Raw genomic sequence first — 19,132 nt, 5'->3', positions numbered from 1 at the left:
TAAACAGTAGTGTTTCTTAGTGCCCTGGGCAGAGACATTTTTTTTCTGACAGAACCCCATTTGCCAATATAGTGCCTGTCGGTAGCTGATGCAGGATGGAAAAGCATTTCCTAAAGATCATTGAAATTTTAGAACATTCAGTGAAAAATAGATGATGTGGCTGAAACATTGCTCTACACTAAGGGGTTCTTGGAGAGCTGGAGTGCATGCCTGTGCGTGTTTGTGTGTGTGTGTGTGTGTCTGTGTGTCTGTGTGTCATACACACACACACACACACCTCAACGGAAGCAGAATACACAGCTCAATGGCAGCTGTGACTGTGAGCTCAGTGGCAGCAGAATTAAATACACAGCTCAACGGCAGCAGAATTAAATACACAGCTCAACGGCAGCAGAATTAAATACACAGCTCAACGGCAGCAGAATACACAACTTAACAGCAGCAGAATTAAATACACAGTTCAACAGCAGCAGAATACACAGCTCAATGGCAGAAGAATTAAATACACAGCTCAACGGCAGCAGAATAAATACTCCAAAAAACAAGTGATGGAGGACAGCTGAACGCCCTGAAAGACTGAAAATACAAGTTCATAAGTTCATAGATTAGTACTAAGCTACCTGCCCTTGCGAGCCATTTTAAGCCTAGCCAATTATCCCTTGTGAGATTCAAACCCTGCACCTTGTGTTTGTAAGGCAAACACCTTAACCATTAGGCCACCCTCCCAACGGAGCAACAACAAAGTAAGTTAAGGCACGACCATCCACAGACAAGACAGGTTTATCATCATCCAAGCTTTCGAGTCAGAGATCTTTTTCAAGAATAAAAACACTACATAAAACCACACAATAAATATGCAACACCAGCCAATCAAAAACACATCCAATTACCTCATTAGGAGGATCATTAGAAAGATCATTAGAAAACAATACTCCATTAAATGAATCATAGAAAAGCAGTATATAAAAATATATAAAAAATATATAAATATTTAACTAACATATGACTGCTTCAACTTTGTTAGGTTTTATATATTCACTTTATTCAAACACATGTAGTGTTTTTATTCTTGAAAACGAGCTTTGACTCAAAAGCTTGGATTATAATAAACCTGTCTTGTCTGTGGATGGTCGTGCCTTGACTTACTTTGTTGTAGCAGAATAAATAGCTCAAGACACACACACACAGCTCAATGGCAGCAGAATAAATAACGCAAAGGCAGCAGAATAAATACCGCTTGGCAGTGTACACACATAGCAGCAGAATATATGATAATGTACCTCCTCAGCAGCGTAACCATTCCGGCATCCTGCTTCTCTTCTAAGTTTGTTCCATTCTTGAAACCACCATGCTGGAAATGCTTGCATAGTATGTTGAGCCCTTGAGCTCAATTCCAACAGGCTGGCAGGCTGTTCACGGAGCTGACGTCATCGCACACTTCATGATGTCAACTCAAAACAGTGAAAAACAAAATTTAAAAAAAGCTGCGAAATTCAGAAATTAAGGGGTGCCAGTCGGGAATCATGGCACCCCATTATTTGGACCTCAAAACTGGTAAGAAACGAGAAATTTGGTACGGTTGAGAGGTCTGGTCAGTTGGCCTGCACCAGAGAAAGCTGTCTAAAGCTAAGTACCCTGTTGAGGAAATGTTTTATATGTTTCTTGACTAATGTCAACGAAAGTTAATAACTATCTCCCCTGTGGCCAGCAGATACCACACAGGAATTTTCACTCTTTTTGTGTAACTTGTTTAGGCCCAGAACACAACATACCTAACTGTTGGTTCTGTGCTCACTTTCAAAGTAGAGTGATCAGGTGTAGGGATGAGAGTTTTAGATAAGCACTTTAGCTAGTCATTAGGGCCTTCACGTACAATGTCATCCGCCAGTTGGGCTGAAGTTAATCTCCTTAGGCATAAGAAGGAAAAGCATCCAAAACTTAGGGTACCAGGAAATGCTTGTTCACTGTCCATCAGTTCACTTGGGCAAGATGCTTTTGCAGTCCCTTCTGATGACTGATGTTATGGCACAGACCTCTGTTGAGACCCATTTGAAGTCTGATACACCATACAGGGCAAAGGCCATAGCTCGTCAGTTGTGTCCAGAGCTACTTCTCAGTTTCAGGCTCCCAATGATTACTCTCAAACTGTCAGTCTCTGATCGTCAGGAGATCACCTCAGTTCACCATCCCCGAGATTCATCTATTCATCCATGTCCCAGCTCTAGCACGGTCATCACCCTTAGGTCCAAGTCTAAGGCCTCACATAAAAAGGCGGCATCCAGCTTGCCTCAGCATAGGCCTATCGACTACCAATCCCAAACTCTGGCCTTATCACCAGGATTCTATTTAGGTTGACTGAGGATTTGATTGCCAGATCAAGACGCCTTTCCCCCCCAGATTCTGCTCCTAAGTCTTCTCCTGGTAAAACCAAAAGGGTGTCTCCACACCCCCCAAACCCCCCCACCCCCAGGATTTTTCTGATTTTTTTTTTTTTTTTTACTTTGAAGATGACAATGATGAGTCCACCTTTGAGGAAGGTTTGCCTATTACTTCCTATGGGAATTCATATTCTGATGAGAATCTTACTTCACTCCCCCCCCCCCCCAGCCTGTACACCCTAAGGGAACACTTTCAGTAGAAGCACAGGATTATCTACAACTCAAGAAGAGGGTTAGGGAATTCCTAAAACTTTCTAAGCATAAACCTGTTGCTATTCCTCCAGTATTAGAGGAAGTGGATAATGTTTTGCTGTATTCTTCCTTGCAGCCAGATTCCCTCCCACCTGCCTCTAGGAAACCGGAAGATTCTACAGAGTTTTGATTCTGACAGACCTGACGTGGTGACTCAGGGTCATAAAGGGAGTAAAACGTATCACTTCCAAAACTCCCCTGCCAACTGAGAAAGAAATAGGAGCCATGGACAGGTTTGGAAATAAAGTCTGCACCTCTGTCACCCTGGTCATGAGGTCTTTAAATTGCAGGTTTTATGTGGTGAAACCATTCTAGACCAGATGAAGAAAAAACTGGTGAGGATTGAAAATAGACCCTTCTCCAAGGAACTGCTAGACTTATGCAATTCTTGCACTCAGGTAGCACTCCTTGCACAGTGGCCATGTTGCTCTGAATGCTTTAAGCAGGGCAGTAGCTACAGGATAAGTTATTAGAGGACATGACTGACTGAGAGAGCAATCCCTCCCTGAACTTGTGAAATCCAGTCTTGGATGCTCCTTTGGATATTGATTACCTTTTTGGTCCCAAGGCTGAAGCCATGCTAAAAAAAATGGAGGATAAGGCCAAGTCCATGCAAACGGTCAAGGACTTTTTTCAGGTTCAACCATCTTGCTTCAGCCATAATTATCCCATCAAACACTGGTCTCTTCTGGCCTCTCAGTCTAAGCCAAGATATAGGAGACCTCAAAGGGAAAGGAGTCATAGGCAGCACTAGCAGCCAAGACAGTGGCAGCCAGATTCCAACAGGCCTGTGGGATCCTGCCAACAGGGACCCAGCAGAAAGCAATCATGAGTCTTCCAAGAGGCTGCCTTTCCCCCACCCCTCAAGTACCACCCCTCTTTCCCTACCATCCACCCTCAGATTAGGAAGAAAGCTGTCCGTCATCTTCTTAAAAAACTGAACTGTCATTACTAGGGATCAGTGGTTACAAACTTCAGTTCAAACAGCATCTAGCTAATGTTACACAGATGTTCCACCAAACCAAAAAAAAAAGCCAGAGGCTTTACGACAAATACAGCACCTGTACACCCAAAGCTGTGTGGAACCAGTACCAAACACAGTACAAGGAAAGGGATTTTACTCAAGGCTGTTTGTCGTCCCAATAAAAGAGGGTACCTGGAGGCCTATTCTTGACCTGTCAAAGCTCAACAGATTCTTGCAGTGCCAAAATTCAAAATGCTAACTCTTCAAAAATTGCTGCCTACATGGTAGCTCTAGATCTAAAAGCCACATCCCTCCATATTCCTATAGAAAAAAACTCACAGAAGGTTCTTAAGCATTAAAGCAGGTGTGAGACATAATCAATTGTGTGCTCTGCCCTTTGGCTTGTCTCCTGCACCCAGGGTATTCACAAAATACCTTACCCCACTGATGGCTTTTTGCACGTCAATGGGTAGTCAAATTTACCCTTATTCAGATGATTGCCTCATTCAAGCAACAAATATAGAAAAGCTCAAAGCAAATCTGTTTTACACCCAAGAGATCCTAGATTTACCTTCAATCCCCCAAAATCCCAGACAATTCCTACTAACACAATTATGTTTCTGGGGGCTTTACTGGGGTCTTCAGAAAGCCTTCCTCCCTCCAGACAGGATTACCTTACTAACGCTGTACTTCCAAAAGCTTCTTCTCAGGGCCCATCTGACTACCAGAGAGTTGCTCATAACTTTGGGTTACATGCCCTCTTCCATCCTCATGATCCCCCTGGCCTGACTTCATATGAGGTAGCTACAGTGGTACCTCAGAAATGTATGGTGCCAGCATCACAATCCCTCAACTTCGGGGTGAAGCTCCTCCCTTTTCTCAGGAAAGAGCCTGGTGGCCTGATCCTGCTCTATCAACCCGGGCCTTCCCTTCAGGATTATTCCTCAGGACCAAACTCTGACCACAGATGCCTCAGACATAGCCTGGGGGCCTCACTACTGCAACTTACAGACTCTAGCAGATAGGGCTCCCAGTTCAAAAACAAACACATCTAAGTGTAAGAAAAGTCCAAAAAGGTCTGATTGCCTTCAAAGACCAATGTAAACCAGGAGTAATCCAAGTAGAGACAGACAATACCAGAGTTATGTGGCACATAACCAAGCAGGGAGACTCATTCTTATCCTATTTATTTATTTATTTATTTATTTAACATTTATTTAGACATGGACCTGTGGGAAACTGCAAACTCCCTAGGCCTGTACCTCATGGCTCAGTACCTACCAGAAGAAACAAATCAACTGACAGATGACATAAACAGGTGTCCTTCAGAGCCTCACAAGTGGCAACTGCATCTGGAAGTTTTTTTTACAGAACCAGAGAATGGGGTGTGCTAGAGGTTGACCTGTTTGCCACCAATGAAAACTCACTTGAAAAAAGTTTTGCTCAAGAGCCAAAACAAGATCAGCCTGGAGTACAAATGCCTTCTCCTTCCCCTTAGACAAGCCTGTTCTTCTATACCTTCCCTCCAATACCATGCTCCCCAGGGTGCTACTGAAGATAAGGGAAGAAAGGCCAAAGGTCATTCTAATAGCCACAGTTTGGTCAAGGCAGCATTGGTATGGTCCAATGCTCTGTTTCAGAAAGAAGGAACCGTGGTTGCTGCCTCAACAAGTGGCCTTATTAAGAATTAGGGCAACATCACAAACCCCAAACTGAGCACTCTCAAATTGACAGCTTGAATGATATTTTGAGCCCCTGGAGGGGGGACATACCTCAACAAACAGGTCCTGACATTCTAAAAGAAGCCAGGAGACCTAACACAAGAAAATCTTACTCTGCTAAATGGAAGAGATTCACTGTATGGTGCAGGCGAAGGGAACAGAGCCCTCTTCTAGCTCAGATACTTTTGATCCTTTCATACTTATCAGGACTAATTGATGAAAGCCTTTCTTATTCCTCTATTAAAATTCACACTTCATCAGTTTCATGTCATCTGTTTACTCAACCCCTTCGCTTTTCCCATCCTCTCAAGAAACAGTTCCTGAGAGGGGTTATTCACATTAGACCCCCTGAGAAAACCTCCTATTGCCTGTGGGATCTTAATTTCATTCTGGAGAAGCTTACCTCTCCCTCCTTTCGACTCAGCTGCCTCTGCAGACATCAAATTCCTGACCTAGAATACAGCTTTTTTGCTAGCCATTACTTCATTTAGAAGAGTATCAGAGCTTCAAGCCCTTATGTGTATGGAACCTTTCATCACTTTCTACCCTCACAGAGTCTCTTTTAGGACCAACCTCTCCTTTATGCCTAAAGTGTTTAAAGAGATCTCTTTAAACCAGACCATTCACTTGCCTACCTTCTTTGCTAACCCCCAAAACAAGGGGGGAGAACCTCCATACATTTGATGTGCATAGGCAACTGTGTTACTACTTGGACAGAACAAGTAATGTCAGGACGTCTGACCAGCCTTTTGTGGCCTGTACCTGTAGCTGTGAGGGGAGACCAGTTTCTAAACAAACCAGCTCCAGATGGATCTCCTACTGTAGCTTGTTTTGCTACAACCATCATGGAAAGAAGTCTCCAGACTCTGTGAGGTCTCACTCCACCATAGCTACTGCAACATCTACAACCTTTATTAAAGGGGTGGCCACTAAAGACCAAATATTATCACCTTTCAGCCTTCTCCAAGTCTCAAGTGGGGTTTGCTACTGCAGTCTTGCAGGGCATCTTTTCCTCTCCATAAGACTTTCCAACCACCCTCCTTTTAGCTTGGATGTCATCAGTTATGACTGCCACAGTGAAACACTTACCATAAATGTAGATGTTCGAATGAATTCACTGCTGCAGTATTCTTTCCCCTGTTGTCCCCATGAGGTTGGGGTGGGCATTCTTCTCTTTAGTTGAAGGTTGTTCCTCCTCCTCTGTTTGGATTAGACTATTTTCCTTCTCTGTAGTTCAAGGTTGTTCCCTCCTCTGTTTGGATTAGAGTATTTCCCTTACTCTGAAGTTTCTGAGCTTAGAACCTTGACTTTAGGAACCTGCAAGGGCTCCTTTTTGTGTTGTGGGCAAGAAAGTACTGAGGTTATGGATCTGGCTGACTCCCGTTATACCCAGACATCTTGATGTCAGTCAGAGCATCCACTGACTTCAGGAGGAGGAGGAAATTCTCTGGTATTCAGACCAGCCAAGGGCTTCAACTGCAGGAAATCTCATCAGTTATGACTGTACCAGTGAGTTCACTCCAACATCTACATTTATGGTAAATGTACACAACTGTACTTTCTTGTATTTGAACCTCACTGTTATACCTAAGCAAATCTCATAACCAGGACCATGGCATGGAGGGATAGTGTCCTAACTATGGCCCAGGTGACCCATGTTTGACTAGCAGCATGGGTGTTTAAAAACACTGGCAGGGAAGAATGGGCATGTCTGTTCTTGGGGAGAAGGAGGAGAGAGGAGTGATGTATGCTTAAGGTTCAAGCTCCATGGTAGAGACCAGAGAAACATCCTGAAAGTGCTGCCTGAGGGTGTATGGGATATCCTATTGATGTCATTCCCTTATGGAAATGAGGGACTGTCTAGTTCAGATGCCCATTGCAGGTCCCACCCTCAAGGTGTTACTTGGAATGAGCAAGGGCAAGGATAATAGGTAAAAAAAAATACTTTCTCGGCAACAGCATAGCACTGTCCCAGGATGCCTTGATCTCTTCACCACTCCCAACCCTGATTTGCAGTACTTTCGGTGGAGTCAGGAGGAATATTTAGGCAGGCAAATGAGGAAAGGTACTGGGGACAGCTGATGGTTAGCTGTGTGAACGGCAAAAAGGTCACTCGGGTAGTAGTCACCACAGAACTGCAACAGAAGCTAACTAACAGTTTTTAAAAGTTGTAGCTCTCCTTGCACTGCAATTGAAATGGCAGCCAGAAGCAAAGTGCACCTGTAATCAACCAACAGCTTTAGGCACTTTACACTGCCACACTTATTTTTTTGTTTTGTATTTTTAACTGGTAGTACATCAGACAGCTAAAATTCCCCATGCATTACAAAGAATTACAACTGAGTACCTGATTAAAACCATTTATTTTGTGTTCTTAGAATGAAGTCAAGAAATTTGCTTCTTGTTTTTTTTGCTGTCTGGATGACTTAAATACATAACATCGTGGTTGTGATTGCAGACCCAGTCACAGCTGTGTGGATATTTGGATTGTTTCAGTTACATTGCTGGGAATTCTACTGTATTCTGTGGTATTTCACTGCCTCATACCCCTTTTTTATTTACAGGATGTCATGTCATTTTAGTGTTCTCCTTCAGCAGTGTGTAGTCCTTCAGTACTGACAAGTCCTTGTATTTTTCTGAGCTTTTATAGGGGCCTCACAGTCTCTTGCGTATGAGTTCAGTTTCTACTAAATGTGGCGAGTCTGTAGTGAAGGAGCCATATAAAAACTGCACGCCAGTTGTTCTTATGTGACAGTTCCATCTACATGCTCAGTTTAGGGAAAAAAAGAGTACCCATCAGAACTGTTTTTGTCTCAGTAGGGCTCAGAAACTTCCTCACATCTGTCTGCATTACCCAGAGTTCTCCATCTTATTTAGGTATGCCATCCTTGCAAGGTGTCATGCTTGGTAGTCTGTCTCTTCCACCCTTGCTTCTGACCTTTGGTAAGCTTCAGACTTTTCACGGAAACATTAATTAGATAGTCGCAGACCTCATGTTCCATCCTTTAAGCATAGCTTTGTCATTGCCTTCAGTGAATGCAGTGTAGCAGGTGAGGTTTTAAAGCTGAGGTATGAGTTGCAGCCCCATTAGATGCAGCTTGTGTACTCTATAATGTTGAAAAGGTCACTTACGTCCTTCCCTGTGCTCTTAATTACTTCCTGAAAAGGGGAGTTTAGTCCTAATGGTGCCATTGAGCTCCTGTTTAACCTTTACATGTATACGTATTTAATGGATACATAATATATACTTACATACTACACTGGCTGTCTGAATGCATCCAATATCTTTTTTTTTTTTCATTTTAACTTGAGTAGCCTTAAATGTATGACATTAAATTTCAGCTTTGTATATATTCAATTCCTTTAACGGTGTACTTTGCAAGGTACATGTTTGCGCAGAAACATTCCTTTTCTGCTATACTGCCCTGAATCCCTGAGGGAAAAGAAAAAGCTTGCTGAAGTCAGGGAATAATAAATTGTCTACCACTGTTACCCCCATCCAAAAAAACTGTGCAGTTCCTGTACATCTAAAGAACTGGCATGCTGTATGTTTATTGCAGACTTTGCAGACTTGCAAAGAGCACACCACAAAGAAAGACAGGATAGACGTGGAATTAAGTATTCTCTTTTGCAGTCGTCAGTAGCCCTCTGTTTTCATAATGGCTGAGGCATATCATTTGAGTGTTAATTTTGTCCTTGCATGACCCTTCAGAGGAAATACATTTTTTGTCTAGTGTATTTAATCCTTAAAAAGTGAGCTATTATTGCTCTTCGCAAATCCTTGTCTAGTATGAGAACAGCTATTGTCAGCTGCTGTACTCAAGATTAATTTGTAAGGACACAGATGCCGGAGGATACATGAAATATTTGGCTTTAAGTAGGTACAATTCAGGATGATTTGCTAGCTCATTTCTAATTCAGTAAAGATCGTTCTGTTTTAGTGCTAATTAGGAATCCCTACAGAACTTGACATTTCTATAATTACTGCCAGCCTTTCAGCCACAGCAGTAACTGCCCTGACAACTTGTGAGGCCTTCTGTGTTATTTATATCCCTTTGGAGTTCAGGCACAGCGGTGTGCAGCCCCAGTGGGAAACAGACATTACAAGTTTTGCTGTAATGAGAAGAATTACAATATTCAAGCCAGTCTTCAATGAGACTTTAGTTACTCAAGTCATGAAACTGTACACCGTAAAGAGTTGGGCAGGTTTATTGGCACCCTAAAAATAATACAAAGTACTCGGAACGTAGGGCTGATGGTACAGAATACAGTGGAAGAAACTTTGCATTGCATGTTACATTTAAAAGTGTTTGTTAGTTGTAGAATATGTAAATGAGTGGTTAACTAACCATGTGGAACTTTTACTTGCATTTAAAATTAATATATGGGGTAATAAAGAAACATTTTCATTTCTTACACCTCCTTGCTCTCCCTTCTTCACTTACTTCCTTACTATCAAATTCTCTTCCCTTTCTCTCTAAATACACCATAAGCCTGTTTTCCTTCATTTCATATTTTAATTCCTGTTTGTATTAGACTAATTTACGGTGTTTCAGTAGCGTTGTCACCTTACAGTAAGACGTCCTGTTCGATTCTCAGCGAAAGCGTCTTCTGTGTGGAGACATGCGTGAATGGGCGTACCTTCGTTGAAGGTTGTGCGTCAGGGCTGGCAACACGGTACGTAAAAATCTACTGCCAATCATTAGCGGACTGGAGTTCCGCTGTGGCGACCCCTAACCGGGAAAAGCCAAAAGATACAACAACATTAGACTAATTTACCTTTAATTTCTCTACAATCTGTCTAACATTTTTCTATATATTAAACCATTGTCATACAACTTGCATCAATTCCTAACCAATGTTTTTATATTATTTCTAATTTTAGTTATTTAAATTGCAGGTGTTTTTGTTTTATTTTTGAAGACTGTAAAATTATTGTTTTTAAAATCTTTTGTAATTGTAGTTTTTCTGTCCGGTCTCTGCTGAAAATGGGCTTCTACCCAATTGGACTTTTACAGTGATCAGATATCAATACATACATGCATGCATACACAAAAAAAAATATATATATATTGTGTGTGTTTATCTCGCCGTCAGAATAAGGTGAAAGTATAGGGCCATATTCCAAAACAATTTGTTGTTCATACGGCACTGTTATGCAAGTAGTAAATAGGGTGATGATTCAATTAGCAGCCCAGCAGATGGTACATCCTAATGCAGACTGATGCAAGGGGTATCTGATACAGTGCACAGTTTCAAATATGTATCCTAATCCTAGGTGCATGTGTCAGCAAAAGTATAAACTGGAAGAACACACCACTGATAACTGGCATGAAAACATATAAGGGAGAGTAGCCGGGCACTTATACACAAGTAATAGCAACAGTGGGTTGTACCACATAAGATATCCAGACTCACATGTCAGTGTCACAGCACATCATGGGGTCTCTGGCACCCCCCTTACTGTTCAACAGTTATATGGCATTCACAGATTATTGAAACAGATTCTATGACATGCTCCATATGGATAGGAAGTGGCAGACTGCAGCATGTTATCCAGTTGGACACATTACAGTATTCCAGTATCTCTCATATACGTTCATCTGCTTGATGTGAATTAATATACATCAGGTATACCCAACCCACCTTATCAATAACAATCCCTGAAGGCCTGTAGTGTGTCCATTGCCATTGAAATGCCTCCAGTCATATGATTCACTTACTTCTTATACTTGAATGCAGTAATATGGACATTATGGCAGTACAGAGATGTGCTCTGTTCATATAAAGTCAAAAGTATACCTTCTGGTTTATGTAGTGATGTATTCATGCCTTCCTGGAATATCTCTTGAGTCTTACACCAGAGCAGCATACATGGTTTCATAGCATAGTATCATGTACTAATATTTTGTGTAAGTTAATGAGGATAATTTGCATGGCATGGTATAGAGTTGCTTTATGTTAGTAATTGTAAACTAAACCCTTGCTGTGGTGTGACAGGCCAGAAATGGCAGTTATAAAAAATGACACAACATGGTCTTGGGCTTCCTGTGTACTTGGGTACTAAATGTGGGAATGCCGGATCACCATGTAACAGGCTCCTTCATTAGTGTACAGAGGCTCGGTTGCCTTTACACATAACAGCATTCTGTATCTCGGTTTGTTATGGCACATGCTTCATAATGTACAAAATGGTATACTATTGTGTTATGACCCTACTATACCACAGAGGTGCCGACATCCGGGTGGGATGGGGTCCAGCTGGACAACAGAGGAAGAGTAAAAACTCTGGAAGTGTGTCTGGACATCAGGCCCTGTATGTCAAAAGTCCCATGGTATGTTCATTATAGTCAGTGTTGCAGTACTGATTCTTGGGTCTTCCTGCCATGCAGACCCAAATTGCCAGAGCCTTTACATCATCCCTAGATGACGTCTGGATGTCAGGGTTTAAGATGGGTGTCTGTCATCACCATCTTCATTTCTTTCTAGCCATGCAGTCTGATGAGCTGCTCTGTTTTATCAAATGATCTCAGTCCATTGGTTGGCTTGTTTTTTTCCCAGTGTTTCATACTGCCTGTGTTCAGATAAGCATCCCATTAGGGAAAATTGTTTTCTAATTAATATTTAAAAAGGTTAATAATTGCTTCAGGTGTGGGAAGCAAATCCTGCATAAAGATTTCCATTTCTTGCGTTTGTTTTGTTTGGGGAATCAGCACGACTGCTGTAATTGTCAAGATTGTTCTAGGTTTCGCTCAAACCCTTAAGTGTGGGACCAAAGTCCTTGGAGCCTACATAGAGTCCTCAGACTTCACAACTCCTCTGCTTTGACTGGTTCCTTGCTCAGAAAATGCAAAGATAGGAAAATGAAGGAGAAGCATTCTGTGGAAGATGGGAAACCTTCAGCATCTGAAGTCAAGTTAGCTGATGACTTCGGCAAGGCTTCTTTGTAGCGCCCTGGTCTGACATTCACTAGGCCCAAGCCTTCTGACACAACCCCTTGGGAGGCAACCCTGGCAGGAGGCCATATGACTATGGCTGCTTCGACAATGATGTCTATTGGGTCAAAAGCTGATGTTCTTCATCTCACATTGCTGCAGTCCTTACACTTGGGTATAGCGCTGTCCTCGGTCGGCCCGAATACCAAAGTATATGGCTGACGCCGGTCATGGCGCATTAAACTGACGCCAGGACGTCAGGGTATAAATGCGCATGACCGACGTCATATCCTCAGTCTTTTTTGCCGCGTGGTCCGATGCAGAAGCAAATTTGCGAGTGCAGGTTGGCGTCCTGAGATTTTCCGAAACCGGAGTTTCAGACCGAATCCAAGTTGGCTAAGTACCCCGTTGGGGAATATTTTGGTTTTTTCTTGCCTCAGTATTTTACCGGATGTCAGAAAAAGTAAATAACTGTATTTCTTGCGGGAAACAGATACCACATAGGGACTACCACAGCTTGTGTATACCATGTTTAGGGCCTGAGCACGACGTTGTTGGGTGTTCCTCTTGCGCTAGATTTAACAAACGTACCATAAAGAGGAGATTAGACTGCGCTAGGTTAGTCTTCGGGAAGCGGTGCAATTACAAAATGCCGTCGGATGTTCCGACGCCCGCTACCTTGAAGAAGCGCAAGGACAAAACACCTAGGCCTAGGTTAGAGGCACCAGCCGACCCGGACGTCGGTTCTTTAGAGACGCGGTTGTGCCAGAGGCCCAAACAGAAGTTTCCCTAGAGTCCCAGGGGGAGACTTTGTTGTTACAGGATGTGTCTTCACAGGAGGTAGGCCAGGCTGAAGGGGCTTCTCAGGTAGCTGTTCTCCCCTCTCTGCCTAAGGTGGTTAGGCCTTCCCCTACTGTTACAAAGGCTTCTTCCAAGAGTAGGCCAGGTTCAGCTGTAGCAGGTGCTCCTCCTAGTACTTCAGGCCCTGTGCCCAAGAGACATATGCTTAAGATGGCTGAAGATTTAATTACTCTTATTAGGGGTTCTATGCCCCCTCCTGACAAAAGGCCTAGGGTGGATCCTGAATTTGGGAATTTTGAACAGGATTCTGATATTTCTGAGTCTTCGGCTGAGGATTTACAGGAGTTTTCTCATTATTCTGATTCTGATGTGGATGACTCCACCCTTCTGCTTCTCCTCCTGAGGATTTCTCATTCTCAGAGACTCTCCATGCCATGAGGGAACATTTTAAATGGGAAGGTCAGGATTTCTCTGATTCCAGGAAAAGACTAAGGGAATTTTTGTTTTACCTCAGCATAGGCCTTTAGCTATACCCCTGTTCTTTCTGTGGTGGAAGATGTTTTGCAGAGGCTTCCCTTAACCCTGATTCTTTACCTCCGCTCCTGTTAAACCGGACAGATACTATAGGGTGCCTGAAGCTCACAAGTATCTTTTAAAAGCCCTAGGGCAGATCCAGAGACAGTTACTCAGGGGCCTAAAGGGGTTAAGGCTTCTGTGGCTAAAAATCCAGTTCCTCAGGACAAAGAGGCAAGAGCTTTAGACAGATGGGGTAAGAAAGTGTATACTTCTTCAACTTTAGCCATGAGGGCTTTAAATTGTCAATTCCACATGCTGAGATATCAAATCTATCTCCTTTCACAGTTAAAGTCTAAGGTAGATGCTCTGGCAGAAGGTATTGAATGTAAGGAGTTACAAGATCTGGTACATGTGTCTGAACAGGTGGGTAAGCATTCCTTACAATGTGGTTTTGATGCTGTACAGGCCTCTTCCAGGGTGGCTGCCACTGGTACTGTCCTTCGCAGGCACGCCTGGTTACGGGATCAGAATTTAGCTGAGCATGTTAAGTCAAGGATCTTGGATGCCCCTTTACAATCTGATGTGTTGTTTGGTTCGCCTGTTGAAGCAGTTTTAAAGAAAATGGAGGACAAAGCTAAATCTATGCACACTGTTAAAGATTTTTACAGGTTCAACCACCAAAGTTTAGCAGAAACTGGCCAAGCAAGGCGTGGACATACCCTTCTTATGATTCCCAGTCTAGGGGTAGGTCTAGGCGTGCTAGGGGCAGAGCTCAGGGTTCCTTTAGATCCAGGACAGGGGCTCACCTGCACAGTCTTCAGGGGAGGGCAGGGGTCAGCCCTTTCGTGAACAGACCCAATGACCTACCTTTTCAACTGCCAGAACCTTCACGTCTCGCAGCACCTTTAGGAGGAAGACTGACACTTTTCAAAGAGAACTGGAGTTTAATTACCCAAGACAGATGGGTATTGGATATCATTCACCACGGTTACAGATTTTATTTCCATACCTTACCACCGTTCAAGGGCATGCCAGATATTCCGCCCCAACACAAATTGGAAGCTCACAGACAAATATCCATATTGACACAGATAGGGGCCATACAACCGGTGCCTATGGCAGAAAGGGGCCTAGGATTTTACTCTCGCCTATTCCTAGTACCTAATAAGGGGAACACGTGGAGACCAATTCTGGATTTGTCTATCCTCAACACCTTTCTGGACATCCCCAAGTTCAAGATGCTGACATTGCAACAGCTTTTACCCCTCCTGGGCAAGGATCACTGGATGGTAACTTTGGATCTCCAAGAGGCTTACCTTCATGTCCCTATCACTCTAGGCTGCAGGAAGTATCTGCGTTTTCGAGCTGGAGATTCACACTATCAATTCTCTGCATTGCCCTTTGGCTTATCCACTGCACCCAGAGTATTCACAAAGGTCCTGGCTCCAGTGATAGCTTTTTCAGACGGAAAGGAATACAGATTTACCCTTATTTGGACGATTGCCTGATTCTGGCTCAGGGCAAGGACGAACTTCTACAGCATTTAAAGTATGTGATAACAGTGCTAAGATGCCTAGGGTATTCTGTGAGCGAAGCGAAGTCCAGTCTAGTACCCTCTCAGGACATGTGCTTTCTGGGTGTGAGACTGAATACAGCAGCCCAGATGGCCTTCTTGACCCCGGACAAACAAAAGAATCTTTCCCTTTACTTCCAACAACTATCACATCAGTCCGGGCTGACTGCAAGGACAGTCCTTCAAGCCTTAGGGTTCATGGCATCTTGTATTCTGGTGCTTCCCAATGCCAAACTGCATATGAGGAAGCTACAATGGTATCTCAAGAATCTATGGACACAGCACTGCCACGATCTGGACACTGTCATTCCAATAATACCTTGCATCCAAAAGGAATTCTTGTGGTGGGCTCAGCAATGTCACCTAAACAAGGGACTTTCTGTGACCCGGCCGAGGCAAGTCAGATTCTAACAACAGATGCCTCAGACAAAGCTTGGGGGCTCATCTCAATGGAAAATGGATACAGGACAAGTGGCCTGCCAGACTACAACATCTACATATCAACCTAAAGGAGATGTTAGCAGTCCAGTTTGCATTAACAGCTTTCAAGGAATTACTTCTTCCAGGACAGGTGTTGATTCTAACAGACAACACAACCGTCATGTGGTACATCAACAAGCAAGGGGTACACATTCTTACCCTCTATGCAGACAAGCAATGATTCTATGGGAAACTGCTCTCAGTCTACAACTGGATCTTCAGGCAAGGTTTCTGCCGGGTGCAGAACTCCTTAGCAGATGTGTTAAGCAGGCAAATCATGGATCCCCACGAGTGGAAACTGGATCCTCAGGTATTTCAGCAAGTAACAGTGTCATGGGGAACACCAGACATAGATCTGTTCGCTTCTCCTCTAAACCACCAGCTGCCAAAGTTTTGCACAAAAAGGATACACCAGGCAGCTTGGAAAACGGATGCTCTTTCTTTCAGTTGGAAAAATCTTCATGTCTCGGCTTTCCACCACTTCCTCTACTTCTAAAGGTTCTGCTAAAGGTAAGCCAGGACAAACCAAGAATGATCCTGATAGCTCCAGATTGGCCCCGACAGCATTGGTACCCACTACTGAGAAACCTAATAAGGAAACCACCGTGGCCCCTGCCTTTGATTCCTCAACTGTTGTCTCAAAAGGACGGTCATTTACTCAATGTCAAGCTTCACTCTCTTCATCTCACAGCATGGCATATCCTGTTTTAGCTCATAGCAGGGCTCAACTTCCTCAACAAGTTTTGAATGTGATTATGGAAGCTAGGAGACCTAGTACAAGGAAAGTGTATGCGGACAAGTGGAAGAGATTTTTGCTTTGGAGTGCAGCAAAGGGTGTGGATGTTTCTGAGCCTGACTTAAGTGTGGCTCTTCTATATCTTACTGAGTTATTGGACAAGGGTTTGTCCTTCTCTTCCATTAAAATTCATGCTGCAGCAATTTCAGCTCACTATGACTGTGATCCACCTTTGTTTTCTCATTCTTTGTTCAAGCAATTTCTCAGAGGGGCAAAGAACATAAGACCTCCATGAAGAGCTCCTACTCCAGCTTGGGACCTCAATTATGTGTTGGAAAAGCTCACTCTGCCACCTTTTGAGCCTGCAGCTACGGCTGAGTTAAAATATTTGTCATGGAAGACTGCTTTTTTGTTGGCCATTACCTCTGCAAGAAGGGTTTCTGAATTGCAGGCCCTTATGGCTGTTGAGCCTTTCTTGATCTTCCATAAGGATAGGGTATCTTTACGCACTAACCCTTCCTTTATGCCTAAGGTGGTCTCAAGTGTGTCCTTAAACCAGTCTATTCATTTACCTACCTTTTATGCAGACCCCCAAAACAGGGGAAAAGATCTTGCATACTTTGGGCGTGCACAGACAGTTACGCTACTACTTAGATAGGACTAAGGGTTTCAGGCAGTCGCAACAGTTGTTTGTTTCTTTTGCTTTAGGTACTCAGGGCAAGCCTGTGTCAAAGCAAACTCTTTCTAAATGGATTGGGTTTTGCATTTCTTTTGTTATTCTCAGCATGGCAAGCAGATCCCAACAGGGATCAGACCTCATTCCACTAGGGCTACTGCCACCTCTACAGCCTTTCTAAGGGGTGTCAACTAAGGACATTTTGGAGGCAGCTACTTGGAGTTCAGTACATACTTTCTCTAAGCACTACCACCTTCCCTCTACTCTAAATCTAGGGCTGGGTTTGCCACTGCTATTCTACAGGGCATTTTGACAGCTCCTGCTTCTATTTGATTTGCCATCCTCCCTTACCTCTGCTTTGGGAATCTACCCAAGTGTAAGGACTGCAGCAATGTGAGATGAAGAACATAGTACAGTTTTGTACCTACCATAAATGTAGATGTTCAAGATCCACATTGCTGCAGTCCAATTACCCTCCCTCCGTCCCTCTGTGTTTAGGGGTGGTTGTGTGGTTAGGTTAGTACTTTATTAGATAATTGTTAGAAGTTGTACATAGTTTGGGTGTGGGGGTGTTTAGTGTTTGGTAATTTTTTGATTTTACCCTGTTTAGGGTCTTCTGACATCTGGGGCAAGAAAAGACTGAGGATATGACGTCGGTCATGCGCATTTATACCCTGACGTCCTGGCGTCAGTTTAATGCGCCATGACCGGCGTCAGCCATATACTTTGGTATTCGGGCCGACCGAGGACAGCGCTATACCCAAGTGTAAGGACTGCAGCAATGTGGATCTTCGAACATCTACATTTATGGTAGGTACAAAACTGTACTTTTTGTAGACTTCAGCTTCTGACATTTGAGCGGTGGTTACTAAGGGAGTTAGTTTTGCTTTGGCAGTTGTGGAAGAAAAAAACTTCAGGGAACTGGATGGAAGTTGTGATCGTCCAACCTCATACTGAGGCCTTGCTTTCAAAACCTCGGATGCCTAAACCAAAGAGACTGGTTAGCTTGTCTCAGTGTATGACCCAGTCTTCAACTGCATCATCTCAGGTTGAGGCACATGATCTGCTTAAGATAGCCCAAGAGTTCATAGCTTTTATGAAGCACAGGGAGCACAGCCAGCCACAGGTGTCTGCCTCTGAAGTTTCTGCTTGTAAGTGAAGGAGGGATATTTCCCTTCAGGAGGACTCAGACTCCTCAGAATCCAAAGATGAGGAGGAGTTGTTTTCTGATGAACACCTTCCCCTCAATCCTTCCCTGACTCTGACTCTGATGATACTCTTTCTTCTGCTTCTCCCCCTGAGGATTTATCCTCGGGGATTTATTGCACAAGGTGAAGGAGATATTTAATTGGGAGAATAAAGAATTTGCTCAGGCCCAAATGTATTGTAGAGAACTTCTAAGCCTGCCATCTCCCAGACCACTAGTTTTTCCTCTGGTCTGTGTAGTTTTAGATGTATTTGAGGGCATCTCTCTGCACCCTGACCCCCTGCCCACCTGCCCATAGAAAGCTGGATCATTTTTATATTGGCACTCCCAAGCAGCTCTACAAGAACCCACAAGCAGATCCCTCAGTAGTGTCTACTGAATCCACCAAGAGTGCCCATAAAGGTGCAGCTAGATACCCTTTGTATAATGACAGAGAAAGTAGATTGTTAGATTTGCCAAAAAGGTATACACATCTGCTACTCTTGCTAGGAGGGCTCTTAACTTCCAATTTCACATGTTAAAGTGCTTAGACTCCTTACAGGAACAAGTCAGAGACATAGAGGGCATTACAGGCAAAGTCCTGCAGAAAGACGTACAGGAGACTTTAGGATCAGCACTCCCGGTATCCAGACATTCACTGAAATGTGATTACTGTGCATTAAATGCATTATATGGAGCAGCTGCTGCAGGTTCTCTCACTGAAGACAGCCCTGCTGTGGACTCGGACACTCTCAGATCAGGTAAAAGCTGAACTCCTGGATGCCTCACTGGATAAGGAGTTCCTAATTGAATCCCCTGCAGAGAAAGTCTTTGAGAAGTTGGACAAAAAGGGG

General features: G+C 43.5%; 1 protein-coding gene across 1 annotated transcript in view; it reads left to right on the top strand.

Annotated features, from left to right (window-relative positions):
* LOC122795967 (rho-related BTB domain-containing protein 2-like) overlaps positions 1-19,132 on the top strand; it is a 1,395,721-nt gene that overhangs the window by 1,118,641 nt on the left and 257,948 nt on the right. The window lies entirely within an intron of this gene.

Source organism: Protopterus annectens, chromosome 2.part2 (assembly GCF_019279795.1).
Source record: "Protopterus annectens isolate FY-2018-M chromosome 2.part2, PAN1.0, whole genome shotgun sequence".
Classification (NCBI taxonomy): Eukaryota; Metazoa; Chordata; order Ceratodontiformes; family Protopteridae; genus Protopterus; species Protopterus annectens.
This window is presented reverse-complemented; position numbering and strand designations above follow the sequence as displayed.